The sequence below is a fragment of the Lutjanus erythropterus genome, chromosome 11 (genome assembly GCF_056507025.1).
Source record: "Lutjanus erythropterus isolate fLutEry1 chromosome 11, fLutEry1.hap2, whole genome shotgun sequence".
NCBI classification, from domain to species: domain Eukaryota; kingdom Metazoa; phylum Chordata; class Actinopteri; order Lutjaniformes; family Lutjanidae; genus Lutjanus; species Lutjanus erythropterus.
Genome location: NC_139327.1, coordinates 18542922 through 18563955, shown reverse-complemented (window position 1 = coordinate 18563955; position 21034 = coordinate 18542922). Strand labels below are relative to the sequence as shown.

General features: G+C 37.7%; 1 protein-coding gene across 1 annotated transcript in view; it reads right to left on the bottom strand.

Moving 5' to 3' along the window:
• The window catches only part of zbtb20 (zinc finger and BTB domain containing 20), a 40482-nt gene extending 19732 nt beyond the window's left edge, over window positions 1–20750 (bottom strand). The window contains exon 1 of the mRNA XM_084731118.1: window positions 20549–20750. The gene's annotated coding sequence lies outside the window, so the exon portion shown is untranslated. The remainder of the gene's footprint in view (window positions 1–20548) is intronic.
• Between the last annotated feature and the right edge of the window lie 284 nt (window positions 20751–21034).

Below are 21034 nucleotides of genomic sequence, written 5' to 3'. Positions count from 1 at the left end.
ACCCCAACTCTAACAGTAATCCCTCAAAATAACCCGTCTTTTAATTTAACTTAGAAAACAGATCCAACCAAGGCCACAACTAATGATTATTTTCATTGTTGATTAATCTGTTGATTATTTTATTGTTTAATCGAATTAGCTGTTTGGGCCATAAAATGTCAGAAAATGGTTTAAAAAAAAAAAAAAAAAAAGTTTTCCCAAAGCCAAGATGACGTACTCAAATTTATTGTTTTGTCCACAATCCAAAGATATTCAGTTTACTGTCAGAGATGAGCAGAGAATCCAGAAAATATTCACATTTAAGAGGCTGAAATCAGAGAATTTTGACTTGCTTTTCTTAAAAAAAAGTAGTCAAGTCAACTAATTAATCATTGCAGCTCTCGATCCAGCCCATTAACCCTACTGTAGGTGTAACCTAACTGCTGGCACTGAAATAATTCAGAATCAACTTAGTCAAAGTGAAAACCAACAAAGATTTAATCATTGTAAACCCGTCTCTTTAATGTATTACACACACACATGTGCCAAAATGCTTGAATCCATTCCAGTGGCAAATATTTGACCTTCTCTTTTCTTTTCCAGCAGAGGTTAGCTTGAGATGGAACTGTCTTCTGACGCCACTGGGCCTTTTTTCATGGCTACTGTACTGTTAGACAATGCAAACACATATATGATCCCTCTCGCCTATCCGGACATGTAAATTCTGATTTCAGCTTCTAAAATGTGAATATTTTCTGGTTTCTTTACTTCTCTCAGACAGTAAACTGAATATCTTTGGGTTGTGGGCAAAACAAGATATTTGAGGACGTCATCTTGGGCTTTGGGAAACACTGATCAACATTTTTCGACATTTACTGACATTTTCTGGTCAAATATTTGTCGCTGTAATGGATTCAAGTTTTTTGGAATGCATTTGTACAGCATGTTCAAGAGATTTGTTTAAAGTGATTAAATTTTTGTTGGTTTTCACTTTGACCGAATCAGGTGGCGGCAGTTAGGTTACAGCAAGTGTTGCACCTTGGGTAGGGTTAATGGTTCGGGTTGCATCTAGAGCTGCAAAATTAAGCAATTAATTGATCACTTATCAACATCAATTTCGATTTCAGCCTCTTAAATGTGAATATTTTCTAGTTTCTTTACTCCTCTATGAAAGTTGGTTTGTGAACAAAAGAAATTTGAGGACAATTGGAAACATTGATTAGTTGTTCAGTGTAGTTGGATTTTTTTTGTAAGTTAGGTATTAAATTAGATCATTTTGGTGTTTTAGTTTAAGTAAGTCAAAAAAAACTTTTCTCTATTTAGCTGTAAACATAACTCAAACAGAAACTATAATCGGTTAAATATCCATTGCATTAATACCTAATTAAAAAAAAAAAGATCAAAATAACCCAACCCAAACCACTTACCCTATAACCACTGCTGTAAACTAACCACTGGCAGTGAAATAATTCAGAATTGACTTAGTCCAAAAAAAAAAAAAAGTGAATAGCAGCAAAAATTTAATCTTTTTAAATTCTCCTCTTTAACGTACTGCACGCATACGTGCCAAAATGCTCGAATCCATTCCAGTGGCAAATATTTGACCTTTTCTTTTCTTTTCCAGCAGAGGTTAGCTTGAGATGGAACTGTATTCCGACGCCATGGGGCCTTTTTTTCGTGGCTACTGTACTGTTAGACAATGCAAACACATATATGTTCCCTGTCCGGCTTCCCTCGCCCATCCAGACATGTAAATCCACCTGCCTGCGGGGTAAAGTGAGGTGAATGCCGGCAACAAAGGAGCAGGCCAAGGGAAGCAGGCTTCAGTTGCCCAGACTGCCACTCACAACAGTGATTCCATTTTAGCCGTGACACAGTGGGTGAGCAGCAGCCAGTGCCTACCTGCAGTGAATTCTAATCAGCCCAGGGGTCTGTCTCCCTCCCTCCCTCCTTCCCTGCCTCCCTCCTGTACCCTGCCTTGGACTAAAGGGGCTGATGATCCTTCAAAATTAATTAGATCCTTGTAGGAGGCGGCCATTTTCTTTTCGCTTCCAAATGCTCCGCCAAAAAACAAATTTTCTGAATTAAACTAAATTCGGGGTGTGTGTGTTTTCTCCCTGCTCGTATTGATCTCTTGCTTTCTCTCGCCGCATCTCTACCTGTTTCCTGTTTCACCACGTTGAAACTCTTTCCACGCCGTCTTTTTTTCCCCCCCAATCTGTCTGTCTCTCTGTCTGTCTGTCTGTGTGCTTCACCCCTCCCCTCCTCTCCTCTTTCTCCCTCCCCTTACGAACCTTCCCCAACACCCTCCGCCCCTCTCTCTGGCTGCCTCCATGCTCCCAGCTCTGTGTCTGCCTCTGTGGAGTTTGCTGTCAATAAATCCCCAGAGGTCAGTTTGTCTGCTGGAAATCAGACACAATGCTTCAGACCGCCAATGCAATGCATGCTCTGCTGCTGCCGCCACAACAAAGACTGGGGAAGGGGAGGGGAGGAGAAGGAGAAGGAGGAGGGTGAGAGGGGGGCAAAAAAAAAAAAATTAAGACAGGGGAGGCGAGGGTTGCAACTTCACCAGCCAGACTCCAGGTTAATCAGCTGCCTGTATTAGATGACAAGCTGATGAAATACGCTGCATCGAATTGGACATTAGTTAATCAAGGGGGTTGTGGGGTGGTGGTGGTGGGGGTAAAATGGTGAGGATGATGGGGGATGGGGGTTGAGAACAGACATAAGAGGCGTGCTTATGAAAGGAGCAGCATCAGCCATGTGAATAATATACATCTTGAATATGCAAATAACTGCTTACAACACACACTACAAGCATATATTCAAGGCCCTTGGTACATTTGAATCCGGAGACAAAAGGGGCCACGGGGCATTGTGGAAAAAGCTCATGTCCATGCATGTGCATATACAGCATCTCCACCTCGAGTCTCATGCAGATTTGCACTTATCAAGAGTGTTTTGTGTTACACCTAATTAATAGTAATTTATGAGTTTGTTTGAAACCTCTGCTGCTTAACGATCACTGTCCAACGTTGTAATTATTAATTTCAATCATCCTTTTCATTCCAAGTGCATTAGCATATAAACTAGCAGAAATCATGCTTTAATAGTATGGTTTGGATTATATGGGATCTAATGTAATTTAGCACACAATGTAAATATGAGAGATTTGATTCAACAACAAAGTGATAAAGTATTCATCTGACAAGTGACAACTGAGCGTGTGTTTGATAAAGACACAGTACGTCCATTTCACTCCGACGACAAAACAGTACGCAGCCATGACTTGCTGTAATCAGTCAGCTAGCCTGACTTATATGTTATTGATCGATAGTATCGGCCCGATATTGGCCTATCACAGCTATATCGGTCTATATCAGTATCGACATATACATTGTCTGATATGCACCGATATGAAAACTTTTTTTAACAGACTTTTTTTTCCATCTGTTGGCTTTCTCGACAGCTATCTACGTATATTTCATCCTTGTCTTGATTCAAGTTTAATATATACACATATTTTGCTCTATTTGAGTTGTTTTTATTTATAGTTATTTATAAATAGTTAACTTTCTGGCCAAAGTTTGCTGCTCCAGTGTCATGATATGATTTTGGACAATAAAGTTTATTGTTGACCTGTAAAATATCCTGCCTCTTTTACACTCCATTACATTTGTCAGTGTTAACCACTTTTGAGAGATCATTGCAAAAAATGTGTGTTAATGTTAATATTCTATTTTCTGCATAGTACATTCTTTATAAAGGATATAAGTCAATATATCGATATATGCTGACTGATATCCCCAATCTAACATAGGTTGGGCCCTACAAAGCAAATGTGTAGCAGCCTGTGCTCTGGGAAATTTGAAGAACAATAAAATGGTGAAGTGTTGGTCTGATGAGTGATAACTGAGGGTGTGTTCGATAAAGACAGTGCGCTCTTTTCACTCCTCTGACAAAACAATATGAAGCCACAACTCGTCTGACCGATATTATTGGCCGAATACTGGCCTGTCATAGCTGTGTCTACATATATGTTGCCTGATATGCGATTACATGAAAACTTTTTTTTTTAACAGAACATTATAAAGATTGTTTTTATTTGTTAGCTTTATATGCAGCAATCTGTGTATATTTGGTCCTTTTTTCTTAGAGATTTAATATATATATATATGAAAAGACATATATTTGTATTTTTTTCATTTCTATTTCTCTATAATTATTAAAAATACCAGTGATAGTTTACTTATTCAGTGCTCTTATATATTTTTTTAATGTTAAACTGTAAAAATCCCCTCCCCTACATATCGTTGTCACAAGTCTTAATGCTTTGAATTCACATATCGCACACCACATCATTGCAAAAAATTAGTTTTTTTATGTATATATTATATGTTATATTCTGCATAAATAATATATAATTAGAATAGAATGAATAGAATAGAATATATATTTTTTCTACCACATATTTTGGTATCATAATTGGCCCCTGAACTCCACTATCAACTAGGCCCTAAAATAAACTACCAGAAATCATTTTTTAGAGGTATGGTTTAGATATGGGACTGAATGTAATTTAGGAGATAAAGTACATGTGTAGCGCCGTGCACTGTTGATCTTGACAAGTGATAACTTGTGTAACTAGTGTTTGATAAAGACATTTCATTCCTCTGACAAAACAGTACGCAGCCACAACTCACTGCAATCAGTCAGCTAGAGCCCGACCGATATATCAGCTGACCGATATTTTCTGCCTGATATTGACCTATCACAGCTGTATCAGTCTTTATTAGTGTTGGCATATATGTTGTCCAGTATGTGCTGATATGAAAACATTTTTTGTAACAGAAATTATGCAGACTGTATTTGTTGGCTTTATAGGCAGTACATAATGTATATTTGATCCCTTTTCTCAATTCAGGTTTAATATATACATATATTTTGCTCTATATGAGTTTTTTTTATATAGTTATTTATAAATATTTAAAATTCTGAATTCAATTTTGGTGCCCTAATATGATTTTGGGCAATAAAGCTTATTATTAAACTGTAAAATATCTTGCCTCCATCATATATCTTTGTCACTAGTGTTAATTACCTTTGAAGGATGATAGAAAAAAATTAGAGCCAGGACAATGTATGAGTCAGCCGATACATCAGCCCGATGTTGACCTGATTTGTGCTTATTGAGGATATATTGGCATCTGTATGTAAGTTTACAGATACATATATGATAGAAAACGATGCTTGGGGTGATTTGACTTTAGCATAATGGGGAACATCTATGAAAACAAGAGGAGCTCTCTGGCACGTATAAATACTAAGAAGCTACTTCTTGTTTTACCCTACTCCTAATTGACTGACAGTATAAAAAATATCCAGTAATTGACTGATAGTGAGCAGTAATGATGTTTATGTAGCTATGAGTTTTATTTTGATTTCTTATTTAGTTTAGCAGGGTACCTTTCTACAATTGGTTGGCGTATGTATATGTTAAATTATTTAACATTTTAATAAAAAAAAAATACTCTTATCTTATTATATTCTGTACGAAAACTCAATTTAAGAGAGCAATTGTCTCACTACCTTAGTCATATCAGTGCTAAATTGTTCCACAATCCACATAGAAAAGTTCTATTTTTTTTTTTAATTTCAGCTCAAAAATTCACTGTATTGGCCACCATATCTGTAATCTGTGAATTATTCCCTTCTGAAATCAGCATTGGTCTCAAAAATCCCACATCGGTCAGGCTCTACAAAAATGTGTGTTCATGTATATATTCTTTATCCTGTATATTATATTCTGTACAAAGAATATTGGCCGATTCATCCATATCCCTAAAAATCTAGTATCGGTTGAGCCCTATAATGTACACTTGTGGTGCTGTGCACACCAGGAAATTTGAAGTAACAATAAGGTTGATGTGACGAGTGATAACTGAGGGTGTGTTCGATAAAGATATTTCACTCCTCTGAGACTGATTACAGTGACTTGCGGCTGCATATTGTTTTGTCAAACTTTTCTGCTGAAGGAAATTAAATTAAGTCACAACTAATGCTATCGAGCCTGGGTTCCCTTTGAACAGCACAATTAAAAATTATTCTTTTAGGTAACTGAATATTCATCCCCGCCCAACAAATGTTGTGCTGCCTGATTGAATCGGAGTAATTTGGAGCACCATGTCTCTTATTACATTTGAGTGTTTGTCTACGGTGTTGCAAAGCAATTAACAGGTAAGGTAACTAATGCACGTAAATCACACACACTTGAGGAGAGGCAGCAGAAAACACCTCACAATCTCAAGATTTAATTGATTTGCCTTTATGGCAGTCGCTGAAAATCATCAACAACCACACGTAGGCTGTTGACAAGTTGAGCCAACATTTTTTCATTTTTTCCTTCTCCCTTGACTCAAATTGCATGGTGTAACACATCACCACCAATGAAATATCTCTGCAATGTGTCTTTATCTCTGATGATAATTACAACATAGATGAATTACATTTGATTCAAGTGTTATCCTAACAATTATGACATGAAACGCCTTCCTGAACTTTGAACTGGCTCCTCACCTACAACACAGACACAGGATGAGTGATTCTTCCTTCACAGCTACAGTTTCAATTCCAAGCTCACCACCAGGGATGGTTTAAAAATATGCAAACAGTGTAAAATAGCAAAAAAAAAAAAATAACAACACTCATTTTTCACTGTTTTGAATGCTCTCTTGTCTGGTCAAAGCATCGTGAAGTAATTACAGAATACCAGTGTAACACTATGGCCACAGCTCAATTGAAATAGCTTGAATAACTGTATAATGTTGCATGCATTTCTGTGCATCACACATTAGCAGAGGCTGTTATTAACTCTTCATAGTTGCCTAAATTTAATCTCACTGGTTTATGTTTAGTTCCACTGCCGCTAAAATGTCTCAAATAGCACAGCAGATCAATGTGATAAGACGCTCAGTCCAACAGAAAGCCATTCAAGTGTGACAGGATGTGCGGCTTTCAAATAAATTCCTCAGGCAAACAAATGACAATACACACTACAATACCATCATCACACAAGTAAAGGACACTTAAAGTATTTTTTTGACAGGACAGCTTGTTCAACTTCGTCATTTTCTGTCAAAAACACACCCACCACCACCCGTTATCCATAGCAGATCCATTGTCCTCTTACAGATGGGAGGATAATCTACTTCTAATATACTTTTTTTTTCAGGCAAAGTCCACACACACATTTGTGAATTAGTGCCATCAGTAAAAGTTCCATACTGTATTTTAGGAGGAGAATGAAGGGCACAAAACAAACTGCCACTATTGGCTTATCTCCATTAGAATGATAAAGACAGTATCTGGCTTTAGTGATGGAAAGGAGGCTTTAAAGAAATCTCTCAAAATTGGCACACTGGCTGTGCTTTTGTTAATGAGCATTTGACCAAAAAGAACCATCTGACTACTCATATGATAGTCTCCAAAACACCTCTAACCCCCGAAGCAGATAATGCTAAATTCAAGAGTTATCATTTAGGCACAAGTGTCCACAGCAACTGCCTCTCTACAGCTACTACACATGTCGAGGACATTTTGCCTCTCCAAAAAAGGACCTCATGGGCCATTAAGAGATCTTCATGAACCTGCAAAGATGCTCATGCAGGACTTCTCTGACTATTACTGGTGTATCATTAAAAAAGGGTGGCAAATTAATTCTGTTGGGCAAGAAATATCAAACACATGACTCATATAGGTCTGTGATTGTATGCCTGGACGGTGTATAATCAAGCAAGATCTCAACAAGTGGACTGTGTAGTATTATAGAGCAGCTAATAGCACCTTTATGTCAGAAAGAAAACAAAGTATCTCCTGATTTCATGTCCTTGGGAGATAAACCAGAACAAAGATTCTTTGTGCTGACTTATGAGAGGATAGTGTGAGACCTCTGCTAACAAGCACGCAGTTCTTACACAGCAGAGAGAAGCACAGCCTCTGGATATGTTTAGGGTTAATGTATACTATGTTTAGAGAGAGACTACAGAGACCAAACAGAATGAAGCCACACTCACACTCACACATACAGTATTTAAAATAGTTCAACAAAACATGGTGTTCACACAAGCCTTATGTCAGGCTGACTTTCATATACAACACCACCTAAAAAGTTATATTAAAAGGTGTTCTCGTCTCTCTCTGTCTCTTCTCTCTCACACAAACCACACATAGGTGTGTGCATATATATGTATGTGTGTGTGTGTGCATATATATATATATAAATATATATACACGCCTATACATATATATATGAATTATTGAACTGTAATGTAGGGCTCGACTGATACTGGATGTTTAGGGCAGATGTGATACCAATAGGGAGTTAAAAAAAAAATCTAATATTGATATAATATACAGAATCTAAAATACAGATTATAGAGTATATACATAATCTGGAGTCAGACTGATATATCCGATATATCGGCCCGATATTGACCCAGCACACCTATATTGGTCTATATTGGTATTAGTGTATATGTTGCCTGATAGTTCTTTAAAATATTTTAATACATATTGCTTTTATTTATTTATTTTCAGCTTTATAGGGAGCATATATGCATATTTGATCATTTTTTAAAACTCAAGTTGTCCTGTATGTATATTGGCTATTTTTATTTATTTATTTATTTATTTTTACTCCAGGATCAGTATCAGCTCAGAGATACAAATGATTTACAATGATCCCTCAAATGTGGTTACCACTTGTGACAAAGATATGTCATAAAGGCGTGGCCATTTACATTGTAATTATATCAGAGCACTGAAGCAGTAAACTTTCACCAATATTTTTAATGATTACGCTATAAATAAAAAAAACAAATAGAGCAAAATATATGTATATATTGAGCCTGAATTAAGAAAAAGCATCAAATATACCTAATTGCTGCCTATAAAGTTAATACATTTTAAAAAGTTTTAATACAGGCGAGTATTGGACCTCATTTATTTCAATACCGATATAGACCAATAGAGCTGTGATAGGCCAATAATGGGCCTATAATATTGGCCACCCGATATATTGGTCAGGCTCTAGTCCAGGGCTGCCCAAAGTGGGGCCCGCAGGCCAAAGTTGGGCTGCTATTAATTTCAATTTGGCACCCTATATGGTTTTTGCAAAAAACATAAATGCATAAAAAAGATGATTGCCTTTTCTACTGTTTTATTTATTTATTAATTTTTATGTTAAAAAAAACTCTAAATATGTAGGATTCCTAATTATTAATTTTTTTTTTATAAAATCAGAGCAGAGTGGACAGAGTGACACTGCGGGAAGTCAGTCAAAGAAGGGAACTTGGAATCAATACAGTACAATACAATAGACCTGCTTTTGGCCCGTGGCCCACCAGTAAGTTTTGGTTTTGGCTCTCCAAAGGAAAGGTTTGGGCACCCCTGCTCTAGTCAAATGTAATGTGTTATATAAGTGATAGTAATTGAAATCAAAATCCAACTCGATATTTTCAGTTATTTTTGTCTGAACATTTTACAACACGTCTTTGTCTATGAAGTAAATCTAAGAAAATCAAACTAAACCACCAACAGTGCATTTCCTCCATTATTTCACCACTAGTGAATGTGATTGTGAGCAGCCTCAGAAGTTCTCAGCCATGTGCCTCAGCGGCAGCAGCTGCACGAGGGTGCACGAGCACAGAGCCGAGGTGGTCCAGCACAGAGCTGAACTTTCACAAATGCACGAGGGCGCTTTAAGCAGTTCAGCACAACCCTGCACTTTTTGTTAGCTGGTCTGTGCTTCAAGGGTCAGCAAGCTAGCCTCTCTCCCAGAATCTGGCAGGCTCAGTGCTCGCCTTTTAAAAGAGTTCACCAGTCTACAAAAAAAATGACGCGCTGCAGAACTGTAAACGTGCTGCATGCTAACAACACAGGCACAAAGGAAACTGGGAAAATGGAGTTTGCAAAAAGGTTTTATGATGTAACGTATTACTTTAGCCTGTAGCTACGGCAACAACAACACACATGCCATCGAGCTGAGGTAAAACTGAGTCATTATCCAGGTAGACTAACAATGTCTTCAACATACTGTGTCTTCAACTACAGGTTCTGCTCATTATGTGAACCAGATATTAAATCCAGATGACTTACAATACAAATATTCTGTGCTTATTTTGAGCCTTATGGATGTTAGCACTTGTCAGTGTATTTATAGTTTGGCAGGCTGTTGTGTTGTAAATACAAATTATATATGTCTCATTAGCTCATTTGACATATGACCCATCTAAAAGTGTAATGCTGACACACTGTAACACAGCCGACCACAGGAGTGCCCTATACACACTTTCACCAAGTGCTAGCACCTCTGGTCCAGAGGTCAGCAGGCTAACTGAGCTTTAATGACTTAAACATACCGCAGTTTGAAATTAACAAAAGCTGGCACAAAGGTAAGGCTTCCTGTGAATCCAACGAGGAGGAGATGCAATCTAGCCACAACTTTATCAATACAAAACAGTGTCGCAAGACAAACTTGTTAAGCAAGCCGACTACAGAATTTCACAAGAAATTAGAGAAAGGACAGAAAGTCTTAAATTTCTCCCCTTTTAGTGTCAATGACATTCTAACAAAAACAAACTCAGAACAAAGACTAGATATTATCAGGGTTTCTGCAGGTTTTAACAAGTAAATTTAGACCTTTTTAAGACCATTATGAATGCAATTTAAAACCTTTTTCACATCCATGCTAGCAAAAAAGTTTGAAGGATAAGGAGTCCATGCTGGTTTTGTTTTGTAGTTGTTATAGCTTGATCAATACAACTTATTTTCCCACAAAAACACATTTAAAAGTGAGATTGAAGTTAATACAGCTTTATAAAAGTAATGTTACCTTTATAATCCAATCAATTTTTAAGACCTGTAAAAACCATATTTAAGACATTTCAAGACCTAAAACTCAAATGATCGGACTTACAACTTTTTAAGGACTTGCAGAAACTTTAAAACAAATATAAGGTCAGTAACTTATAGAAAGTATCGACTAACATACAGGGGTACAGTTATCAACTTTTAAGACCTGTGAAAATCACATGTAAGACATTTTAAGATATTTTAAGGCCTAAAATTCAGATTATTGTATTTTATACTTTCAAAGGACCCACTGAAACCCTGTATTAAATAGGAATTTGAGCTGATTTAAAGCAAATATAAGGTCAGTAATCTTTAAAAAGCATCAGCTAACATACAGTGTAGAGTCATTTTTAAAAAACTATATCCAAAGAATACTGTAAGACACACACTTTTGCTCAGTCAATCCATCTTTAAGGGAACTAAACATCTGCTACCTCACCGATACCAGCCCTAAAAACTGATGAAAAAAAGTGAACACACATTACATCACAATAATTCTCAAGAATTCTAACTTATGACACATAACACTGCTTATGAGCTCCATATGAGCCACATTCATCAATACCGGATCACTCAAAGAGGTCTTTATGCAGTTGTGTAATCCTCGCACCAGAAAGAGAACAACGGCAACAATGGTGTGTCCAAATATCAACAAATATTTTCAAGATGGACACTGTTAATTTTTTTTTTTATTATTACAGGCCATGCTTTGAATAAAATTCTGTTGTGAATTTATTTTGCTGGCAGGTACGCACACAACCTCTTTATTACCCACCAGGCTCAGGAGTGACTGCAGGAAAGAAGTGGTAAAACTGGAGAAGTCATCAGTTGGAGTGGTTATACTTGTTCTATAGGATATTATAAGATGTGTACACTCCACATATAAGATAACATTAACACTTTTGCAAGGACATATGCTGTCTTTTTAAAGAGATTCCCTGGGGCTGTGTGCATTCATTTTTTTTACAGTTCTTATTAAGAGTGCAAAATGCTGCTGTATTTTAGGTTGTCTTCTCTGATAAGTCCCTACAGAATGAACTCACAGCACACAGTGGAGAGCGAACATGACCACCCATCGGCTCCGTTTATGGTAATCATCTGGCCTTTTGGCCTCACTAATGCACATGAATTGTTGGTTAGTGTGGGCAGTTTGAATGTAGCAGAATTATAATCTTTGATGGTAACAATCTATAGCTCACAGGGCCTCGAGTGTAACCTAAGCCCATCAGCTGTTTCTAGTAACAACATTACTATAAAAATCACGCCACATGGCTGTGAGTATTTTCAGCAGGTCTTGTCATAAACGTGTTACCTCTAAGTCATTTTTTACTGTCATAATCAAACCGAGGGGTTGTTTTTCACTCATCTTCGAGCAATAGAGGGTTTTTATCCTAAGAAAATCAAACAGTACACCTTGAATGACCAGCTCCTGTTACCTCCGTGAGTGTGTTTTTCTGTTTATCCGCGTGACCTGCGCAGGGTGTTGCCCTGCCTTCCTCTAAATGCAAGTTGGGATATGCTGAGCTGACCCTGAGCTGGAGCAAGAATGATGAAAGAGCGAATGAATGAATGAAGATACTAGCCAGCAGCAGAGCTTATTACAGTCAAAAGCTAGAAAAGACATTTAATCTAAAAATGCATTAATGTCAGTTCACCTATTCATTGAAATTATAAAGGAAAACTAAGCTTAATGTTAGTTTACATAGCAGCTGCCATGAGGTATTTTATTCTAAGTTCTCACTTAAGTGAAAAGCACGATGGCACAGCTGACACAACTGACAACTATTGCACTGGTGTACTAACCACCTCGACATCTCACGGAGCCTGACACATGGACTGCATCTGTACCCAAAATGTAATGCAGGTGTTACGAGCCAGAGCTGATGCTACCAGAATTTTCTTCATCAAACCTTTTCTGAACCACGCCCAGCAACTTTGATAAAACCGAAAATCTGTTTTGCCATTTGTTTGTCGTTGAACAGGTTACACATGCTTTCCTCTTTTGTCACACGGACCAACTGTCGTAAAGAAGATAAAACATTAATTTCCCAGTTGTTGAAACAATCAGCAGCTGTAAGCCAAATTAATAATGATTTGCAGCCTCTTGAAGAAGTCTATTTTGAAATCTGTCTTTATCAAGGTCATTTTCAGGGCAGTAAACAATGTAGACAGTATCAGAGCAGATAGTCCTTTCATTGTCATGATAAAAATGAAAATTTGAAAAGAAAATTCTTTGTAAAAGAATTTCTTTCAAAATGTCTGACAGTGATTTCCTGCAACTAAAGACTTACCCAATAAAAAATTAAATACAGTTTTAGATTCTGTGGACCTCCAACTATCTTCATTTTGTGATAAAACCACAGCACAAATACTATTGTTGAAATAATTCCTCCTAAGTTTACCCATTGCACAGCGCATACCGATGTACCTTGAGTAAGACTCTGCACAACCTTAACGTTTTGGCTGCTGTGAGTGCTGTTTACTGGCACGAGGCTTAAGAAGTCTTCCTGAAGCCAAGATAGAGCAGAAGCAGAGAATACACAGCTCTCATTCTCCGTAAAATAAGTTTATAAAGTTATAGAAGAAGACCCCCTTTACTTTTTCTTACTTTCTTAAATCCACTTTAGACACTTTTCCCCTTCGACTAGGGCAGTGATCTCACCATGACTTGTAGAAAACCATATGGGTAGCAGGGTGAACTGAGGACACACATGCACCTTGGCAAACATACAACTTCGCTATTAGAATCCAGGATACATTTTTCACATCAGTTGAATGCCTGGGCCTGCCGTGTGTGTTTAGAGAGGGAGAATACACATCAGGTTTTTATGACATGCAAAAAAAAAGAATATATTTTATACTGTGTAGGATTCAAGTATACTTTATTTCAACAAGTTGCAGTTTTAGTTAAGATTTTTTACCTCCAAAAATCTTTTTTCTTTTTTTTTTTTACTTAAAACGACTTCTGGTAAAGTTGTTGCATGATATTTGGGTCTTATAACAGCTAACTTTTAATGAACAGCTTTAAAACCAGCAGCACAAATGAATATAAAGAAGCATGAATAAAGTGAGTCTGTTAGCAATTTCAGCAAAGGAAGCACATGGTTACACCCACAACTGGATTGTGTTTGTACTGCATATGTATCAAACAACAACAGCAGTGTGTGTGTATATGTGTATATATATACATATATATATATATATATATATACACACACACACACACACATATAGCTATATATACACACACATATATAGCTATATATAAATATATATACACATATATTCTGTAAGAGTCAAATTCTGATGCTGTACATAATTTATTAATTTATGTGTGAACAAGTTTGTGATGAACTGTTCAGTGTGGGATGTCCATTTTATATTTATATGTATATATTTTGAAAATATTCAACAGCAAATCCTAAAACAATGTTGTAGCTTTGTGAGAACTAGGGATTTTAACTGTGTTTCACAGGATTTTATGAAGTTTTATAACCGAACAAAAGCTTCCTGACAACAGCGTGGCACATTCGCAAATACTTATTCAGTCTCAATGTGTGCTTTCATTACGCATTCCTGTGATACTCACAGGGAGGGGAGATTCCAAAACAAAAGTCCTTTGAAAACTGAAAAAACATGCCTTAAAGTTTTTAGTTTGTCAGTTTTCCACATGCTGCATGCTCTGAAAGTCACTGGGTTATTGAGTGAAAAGAAGTTGCATTAAAGTATTTTTTTATGGCCTGTTTTTAGATTCTGGCAGCCAATTTGAAAAAAGGGGGGGGTGAGGTGGGGGGTGGAGGGGTATTTTAAAAATTCCTGCTCAATGAATTGACAAATTCAGCTAGTTTGCATAAATGTGAAGCCTAGCTGTCATGAAAGTCTAAATAAATGCATAATACATAACTTAATGGTTATATAAAATGAAAATTAAAAACCTTTAGATTATTGCAAAATGTTTTTATCCTAGAAAAAGTCAACTCATCCATAATCCAGACACAACTCTCCTCCTCTTAACCAAGGCATATTATTTTCTATTGTTTTCTTATAGCTGGAAGGAAATCACCATAACTCTTCGTAACAGCATTTCTGTGTTGCATAATGCGGCTAAAGGGGAAATTCTCTCCTTAATTAAAAAGACAAACTGTACGCATTCTCAATAGGTCTTGCAATTGTGTTATTAGTATTTGCAAGAATTAAAAAAAATAATATCATGTGAAGACAAGCACGTTATGTGTGAAAAAGGTGCTTTGTGGGTAGAAGGATCCAAGCCAGTTAGCCAGGAGGCAGCTAGCCTGCCAATAATTTCTAGTTTGCAAAGATCCCTGTAAGCTAACAGTCCACCAAGGTGGAGTTAGTCAGTAGTCAAATAGTGTGAGGATATTTAATTATGATCAAGAGATATGAAAAAATATATATAACATTTGTAAAATAAAATAATGTGAAACTTCTCTGAAGCGTTAGTTTTTTAAGGTTACCATGGTAACTGGGGACTCAGTGCAGCATTAAAGCTCAAATTGCAGTAAAAGACTTTTCAATGAACATCAGGTGAGAAACTTTATGCGTTCTTCCTACCATAAAAACCCAAATCTTTAATCTTAAAGTCTATTAAAGGCTTAAAGGCTATTCTGTAGTTAATTATAAGACTCACCATTAAGTTTAAGGTGTGCACCTGAAAACAGTCTCAGCTGGCAATCACATCAAAGATTAGTTTTGCTCCATGGGGGAATATTCTTCTAACGAGTATTATACAAGAACAAAAAAAAAAAAAAAAAAAAAGGGAGGGGGGGTAAACATTGTCTGAGACTAAAAAGGCCAAGCAGTTAACAAGCAGTGTGACATTCTGGATGCAATCCACAAAGTGGCTCGTTATATCGATGGATCTCTACTGCATTCCCAAAATGGCTGCCAAATATCTTCAACTGGGGTAGACAAAGTGCCAGGATGGACTCAAGAGCATATTTTTTTTTTAAGAGTTTTGTCACGCTATGGTAGAATGCCCGCCTTGGATTATAAATTACAATATTAATTTTACTTTTACTTTAAAATATTATTTTATTTCTGTGTTGCCAGTGCATGCTTAAATTTGCAATCTAATTTCACACTTTCTAAATTTAAATTAAAAGTTAAAATAAAACAAAATTTTATGTAACAATACACTGCACATGGCAAAAATACACAGCACTATCTGATCGAGTGGACTGAGGTGAATTCCTCTCATAACCAATATTACATGCTCTCTCCTGTCCTCTTCCCACTACATATTGTCCAATAACTCTTTTCATGAGAGTTGTGTAGAAACAACAAAATGATTATATATTTATAGATTTATTTATGTAGGTTATGGGCCACCAGGATTACCTGGTAACAGCCTGGTGAAGCCGGCTGCATGGTGTGGGAAAAACAACAACCAGAAATGTGGCATTGCGGAGGCTTCAGAGAGATATCTTGTCTATTTGGGCAGCAGTGCCTTTGCTGCGCTCTTAAAAATTTTTTTGGAATACTGACCTGCCATCTGTGTGCATGTACAGTACAAGATGATTGTTTTTTTTTTCTACATGTCTCTTCCAAAGAAGAGGCACTCATTACATTAGTGCAGCATGTTATCCTTACACATTTACACTTGAGTAAACCCAAATAATCAGGTGGGAGAAATGTGCGAAAGAGTGACTAAATCAGCTCGAAAACATTTCAGAATTGAATGCTGCGGACGGACACGTTATGTCAGTGTGTTGGTCAATAACAAATAGCTGAATGTGAAGAGGGGGTGACGAGCTACAGAGGACGAGTGAAGGATGGTGAAGCCAAAAGAAAATTGGGATTGATTGCTGAGTGTGGATTAACTGAACACCCCCCCCCCCCCCCCCCCCCCCCCCCCGCCTGCATCTGAGGAGGTCTACAGTTTATCTGCTGGGTCTCCTTCATATAATAATGAGTTTCCTTGGTCCGCAGACATGCTCTTAAATATTCATTAGTCATGGGTGGGTTTTAGCCGTGACACAGAAAGCGGGCAAATGGCGATGGCTCAAACACTGTGAATATTAATGCACATGTGGAATATATACATATAAATACTCATTAGTGACTTAACGGAGATGAAGCTGGGCACCTGATACTCTGGACTACAAACACTCCCAGAGGCACATAATGGCTGTCTCTCTTTCAGCAGCTTACTATACACCTCTGTGCTGATAAAACGAGAGTTTTTGACATGAAGCCGTGCTAAGAGCTCACAAGTACTCTCCAATTCATCAAACAATAAAATGCCCAAAAATACAGGCATTAAGTTTACATGGAGTTTCTGTTCAGATGAAGGGTATTCCATCCAGTGACAATATAATTTTCACTTTACTCTCCCACATGCAGCCTGTCAATCAATATGCTCCAATTTTATGGGATATATTTATAATAACTAGGGCTGCAACTGACGATTATTTTCGTTATTGATGAAACTGTCGATCATTTTCCTGATTAATCGATAGTTGTAAGGTCAGAAATTTGTGAAAAATGTTGGTCAGCGTTTGCCAAAGCCTGTGATAATGTCCTCGGATGCCTTGTTTTATCCACAAATCACTGAACACTTAGTTTACCATGAAGAAACCAGAAAATAGTCAATTCAGAAGTTGAAAAGAGAGAATTTGGGCATTTTCTCTTACAAAATGACTCATAAAGATTAATCAGTTACCACAGTAGTCGAGTATTACTTGATTTGTCATTGCAGCTCTAATTGTGATAATAGTAAAACACTGACAGGATGCATTTTACTTACTTTATACTTAACTTTCATTAAGGTTTAGAAAGCAGAACTTTTACTTGTGGTGGAATTAGGGCAGTGTTATGGACAAAATCAAATATCACAATATTTTCGACCAAATACTTCCGGTATCGATATTGTGACAATATTGTAGGGATGACTATTACTGCTTTCGCAAAATATTAACCCAATGAGATTTTTGAGAAATAACTTATCAAATTAGTCTTCAACTATTTTTTGTTTTGAGTAGTTTTTTTAAGAAAAAAAGTTTACATTGTTTGATTTCAGTTTCCTAAATGTGAATATTTTCTGGTTTCTTTACACTTTTATAACCATGAACTAAATCTCTTCGGAGCATGGATAAAAAAGACATTTGAGAACGTCACCTTGGGCTTTGGGGAAACACTAATCAACTTTTTTTTTTCAATAATTTTCTGACATTTTATGGACCCATCAACTAATCCATTAAAAAATAATCAACACATTAACTGACAATAAAAATAATCGTTAGTTGCAGCCCTGAATGAGGATGTAATAAGTAAATGGGTAAAGACAAATAATGGAAGAGCTAGAACAGTCTGTTAAGTTCAGAAAATTACATCACTTTACTGTAATGCAGCTTTTGTAACCAGGAGAAGACAACCCTTATGCATTATCACAATAAAACAATATCCAAAATCTAAGAGGCTATCTCGTCTCATATCAGGATATCGATATATTGTCCAGTCCTCGGTATTCCAACAAGTACACTCATTGTAACAGTATAGTATTGCCTTTACTCACCCACCCTCACATGCAGCCTGTCAATCAATATGCTCCAATTTTATAGGACAGATTTATAATTAAGCCCAGCTGAAATCTTACATCAAAGTGAAATGTTGCGTTTCTGCTACACGCTCAGCTCTGTGTTCTCCAAATGTGTCCATTCAGAAAACAAATCATCCAGCGCAGCCATCAATTACATAACCGAGCCTATAGGACTGTGTGCGTTGTGTGTAGAAACATATTCTGAATGAAGGCATCCGGGGGGAGAGGAAGGGATCACAACAAAAAGTGAAACGGGATGAACGCACAATTATGTGGTAAAAGCCCACTCTCTCTCACACACACACACACACACACACACGCACACACACAGACACACACACAGGTGCACATCCACAGACCGTGTCTGCGCTCATGGAGGAGGCTGGACGCAGGCAGCGCTGCGCTCTCTGTGCGTGCAGCCTCCTCCTGTGTCAAACCCGGGACCGGACCGGCCTTCTGGCTTGTGTCCTCCTACGGAATAAGACCCAGTGACCACACCAGGACCGACCTCTGACGTGTTGACGCAAAGCTTCCTACCGGCGCACAACTTCTAATCAGGCGCAGAATAACGTGTCTTTTTTGAACAAACTGTCACTGCACACAAGTACATGATGTATTACTCGCTTTATCTGACAAAGCCGAGCGCTTTGGGACAACATATGTTTGCCACACACTCACACACACACGCACACTCTGTCCCTTTCTCTCTTTCTCACACACACACGCGCGCACGGGATAGATGGAAGCACTAAAGAACAAGACTGACATGTTGCTCCGGCTCAATTCCCCCTGGCATTTTCACAGATTTTTTTGGGGGGAGTCATTGTTCCATTTATATTTTAATGCGCCAACACCGATCGATATCCACATTTTCTTTAACTTTATCCAAAAGGTGAAGTAGCAGCAGTCATCTAATAGGCAAGAGCAAAGGAATCACGAGTTGCCCATGAATATTTTGCAACAAAATGTCTCAAAAGGCACGCAGGAAGCGTCTTCTTGCAACTTTAATTACACCAGAGCATGGCCTCATATCTAGGCCACCGTTTGCCAAAAAAACATCCTCACATCGCGAACATTTTCACGTAGTATAAAAACCGGAGTGCGACAATTAAAGTGATCTTTTTTTTTTTTTTTTTTTTTTTTTTTTTTTGGAGAGAATCATGGCACCAAAAAAAAAAAGAAAAAAAAAATCCAGAGCAAGAGTCCCACTGGATGTGATTTATGTCAGCAAACTGAAGCTGCAGTATTGTTTTACCTTCAGTATTATTAATAAGCCGCCTTTCTGCGCCTGCTGCTGCTGAGCACATCTTAATGTAACCCCATCTCATAAATGCCACGCCGTATTGATATTAATTCATAAAAAATGTAGGCTAGACATCTGTCTGAGTGTGAGCCGCCGCTGCTGCTCTTATGATGAATTTCAGACATCGAAACCTTCAAGTTCAACAAACTGAAACGTATTAAAGAAAATCTACTGAGAGTATGTTTTTAATTGCGATAAGGAAACGCGTTTCCTCTTGATTCAAATGAACTGACCTAAAAGCCAAAATGCGCACGTCGGCTGCTGCCACAGTTGTTCCGGGGGCTCACACAGTGTGTAAAATGTGAACAAGCAGCCTGCGAGCATCGCTGAGGCTAGAAACAGACCTGTGAGGACAGTTTTTGACCAGGAGTATTGTTCTCAAGTGTCCGGCTCACGGGCAAATCCGAAAGTAAAGGGCTAAAGGTAAAGGGGCATGAGAATAATGACAGATGGGAAACTTGCGTCATGCCAGGGCAGCGCGTTTTTGTAGTCGAACAGAAATGGATAACAAAAAACCCCAACTGAGCCCCCTTCAACATTTCACTTCATCTCGTAGTCTGGCGTCACATTTATTGAATGTCTGAGAGCCTCTAAAGAATGAAGTTTCCGATTAATGTACAGCTTAATATTTGCGTGGTAAAAGCCAGCCACAACTACTATGGAAGTCAGCGCTATTTCATGCACATCAACCCCTGAAAGTCAGCGAGCATGTTTTAGGAAATTCCTCTTATCATAATAGCGTTATAGATATTGTAAAAAAGACCCATCCCTTTCCCTACTTTTCTCAAATTTCTTACCTGCACTTCGAAGCTCGTTCAAAAAAGTGGCGACAGCGTTTTCCACCTCTCCCCCTGTTTTCCCCCGAACGAAGCGCGTATAGTTTTTTTTCTCCTCCTAATATGTTCCTTTACTTTGTTTCATTTCTCACTTCCATCTTCTTTTCATCTCATCAATAAACACACGCTGCAGCCTACCTTCATAGAGCAGCTCGGTTCAAGTGTGCCCTCCCATTTTTTAACTATACATCGAGTACTTTGAGGGGTGGCGGTGGTGGTGGTGGAGGAGGGAGAAAGAGGAGGAGGAGGAGGGGGGTAAAAAGCAGAGCAGACACGCCTTTTCACTTAAAGCTGCTATTGGAAGAACAGTTGCACTGTCTTGGGTTGGATCAGAAATCCGTCAACATTATTTTGTGCCCCAATCGGCAGGAAGAAGCACAGTGGGGACGGTGAAAGCGGCTCCATTATGGCTCTGTGGAAGTGGTGGGAGTTATAGTAGTGATAGTA